The 2945-nt window shown below is 33.8% G+C and overlaps 1 pseudogene across 1 annotated transcript; it reads left to right on the top strand.

Annotated features, from left to right (window-relative positions):
* The first annotated feature begins 626 nt into the window (after positions 1 to 626).
* LOC146949564 (epidermis-specific secreted glycoprotein EP1 pseudogene) lies at positions 627 to 2239 on the top strand (annotated as a pseudogene). The gene has a single exon (XR_015027319.1). The product of XR_015027319.1 is annotated as an epidermis-specific secreted glycoprotein EP1 pseudogene (transcript).
* Positions 2240 to 2945: the final 706 nt, after the last annotated feature.

Genomic DNA, 2945 nt, shown 5'->3' with positions numbered 1-2945 from the left:
ATTTTTCCCCCAAGAGCTCTACGCATCGAACGAGCCCAAGAATGATAGTTAGAACCATTCAACAATGGCGTAACCGTTACAGAGGATGGACCATCACTAGGGTGAACAAAATACGGGCTAGTTTGGTCAAGAGCAACCTCATATGAAGAACTTGTACCATTGTTGTTGCGAGGTGCCATGGAAGCAGAAAAACAGAGGAGGAAAACGAAGAAGAAGAACAAAGAAACGAAGCGGAAGAAGAAGCTCTCTTGAATCAAGAGGCTCGTGATACCATATTGAGAAAGTAAAACTGTAACAGAAAAGAGAGAGAAAAAAAGAGAGAAGAAAGAAATATGGAAGAAAATAGAGTATATTATTGAATGAATGGTGAAGACAATGATTACAGTTATTTATAGTTCAACTATATGAGTACCATACTAAGCTAGCATGTATATCACACATATGATTGTACCCTAAGCTCTAACTAACTTCCAGTTTGTTACAGCTGTGAAAACTAGTCTAGGGTTTAGTTAGCTTGCGCTGCAAGTAACTGTTGTGTAGTGTGTTCCTCTTCCTTATCTTTGATCATCTGTGTTTCTATACTTTCCATGTTATTCTTCAATAACTTTGACCAAAAGATCACGTTCAACACTGTAAATAGAAACCAACCACATAGCAAAACATATTTATCAATTACAATGTCTTTTGTTCTTCTCCTAAAAACCTCTTTTCTCACATTATTGTTCTTATCATTCTCCACTTTCATTTCTCATGCAATCGTACCACAAAATGAAACCTTCAAATTTGTCAATTCAGGTGAACTTGGACCATTCATAGTAGAATATGGAGGTGATTACAGAATGATAAGCATATTCAATGCTCCATTCCAAGTTGGTTTCTACAACACTACCCCAAATGCCTTCACTCTAGCTCTTCGTATGGGACTTCAACGATCGGAGCAGCTTTTCCGGTGGGTTTGGGAAGCAAATAGAGGCAGCCCAGTTGATGAAAATGCAACTTTTTCATTAGGTGTTGATGGAAATCTTGTGTTAGCTAATGCTGATGGAAGAATTGTTTGGCAAACAAACACTTCCAATAAAGGTGTTGTTGCCTTTAGGTTACTCTCAAATGGTAACATGGTCTTGATTGATACTAAAGGTAAATTTGTTTGGCAAAGTTTTGATCATCCAACAGATACCCTTTTGGTAGATCAATATTTAAAGGCTAATGGACCTTCAAAACTTGTTAGTAGGCTTTCAGAAAAAGAAAATGTTGATGGTCCTTATAGTTTGGTTTTCGATCCCAAAGGGTTGACTTTATACTACAAGAGTAAAAATTCACCTAGGCCAATTCCCTATTGGAATTCATCTAATTGGTATTCATTTGATTTTAAACAATTTACATTAGAAAAAGTCACCCTCATATCTGATCCATTTGAGATTGGATTGCACTTGTTTTTTCTCAATTTTGCCTCTGGTGGTATGAAAATTTTTAGCGAGCCGGTCAATAATAGCACTTTAACATATCTAAGGCTTGGAATTGATGGTAACATTAAAATTCACACTTATTTCCTTGGTGTACGCAATGGTGTTTGGCAAGTGATGTACACTCTCTTTGATAGAAATTTTGATGAGAGTGAGTGTCAATTGCCAGAGAGATGTGGAAAATTTGGACTTTGTGAGAATAGTCAATGTGTTGGTTGTCCATTGGAGAATGGAACATTTGCTTGGAGCAATAAGTGTAATGCTAAGCCTTTAGGAGGAGTATGCAAAGCAAGTGAGTTTCACTACTACAAAATTGAAGGAGTTGAGCATTACATGAGCAAATACACTATTGGTGATGGAGTAAGTGAAGATACATGTGGAAATAAATGTACCAAGGATTGTAAGTGTGTTGGGTATTTCTATCACAAGGATAAGTCAAGGTGTTGGATTGCTTATGATCTTCAAACTCTTACTAGAGTTCAAAATACCACACATGTGGGTTATATTAAGGTGCCTAATAGGCAATAAGAAAAGCCTAGATTTCTCCTTGGGAAGATCCCGATATTTTATTTTAAATTTATCAATTTAATTTAGTTATTTCCTACTAGAGGTTTTAGATTGCAATATAGTTGTGGTTTGTCTCTGTTCTCCACTTGGAGAAGGAGATGTAATATGTTTACAATAAATTAAGAAGTGTGTTTCCCTAAAAAAAACAAAATTAAGAAGTGTGCAATTGTTATTGTTTGTTTTAAAAATACAATCCATATTTTCTCTTATTCCTTCTCTTATTGTTTGTATTAAAAGTTATTTCTAATTTGCTCCTAGTTTGACATTAACAAGGGTTTCTATTCAAATGATATTTGTTTGTTTGAGCTTTATTATATGATGGTATGAGATGATAACGTTAGTATAGTAAGGGAAAACTATGAATATAACATAGGGAAATGGTAATAAGTGTGCTTAAAATACTCTTTAAGAATTCTAAAGAGGAAACTTTATATTAGAAATTCTGTATTATTACATTGAAACTTTAAAAATTATATTGACTTTTGTTTTATTAAACTCATCAATTATTTTTATTTTTGTTTTCTTAAAAAGTGTCTTAAAAAGTGTCTTAAGAGCACTTGTTAGCATAAACCTATAACATAATATATCATATATGAAAGACGTGAAAAATATTCATGATTCAAGTCTAAGACGGTTTCACATAGAAGGAACAACTTCATTATCATATTTGTGCAAAGACATTAGAGCATAGATATATTTTTATATTTTTTTGTATTAGGCTCAATCCAAAATCTCTTGTGGTTTGATGGAGGATTTGACCTTCTCAACGTGGTCTTTTTAGACATTGTCCTCGTTTTTACTCTTATTAGAATGCGATGTGTGAGTACCTTTTTTTGGTCATGTCTAAGATATATTGCATATATTATACATTATCCCTATTAACTGAGATAAGCTCACGATGATACGGTGTGAGTA

This window comes from Medicago sativa, chromosome 2 (assembly GCF_051527215.1).
Source record: "Medicago sativa cultivar Bolivia chromosome 2, Bolivia_mono, whole genome shotgun sequence".
NCBI lineage: Eukaryota > Viridiplantae > Streptophyta > Magnoliopsida > Fabales > Fabaceae > Medicago > Medicago sativa.
Note: the sequence above shows the minus strand (reverse complement) of the source record. Positions and strands in the feature narration are given on the sequence as shown.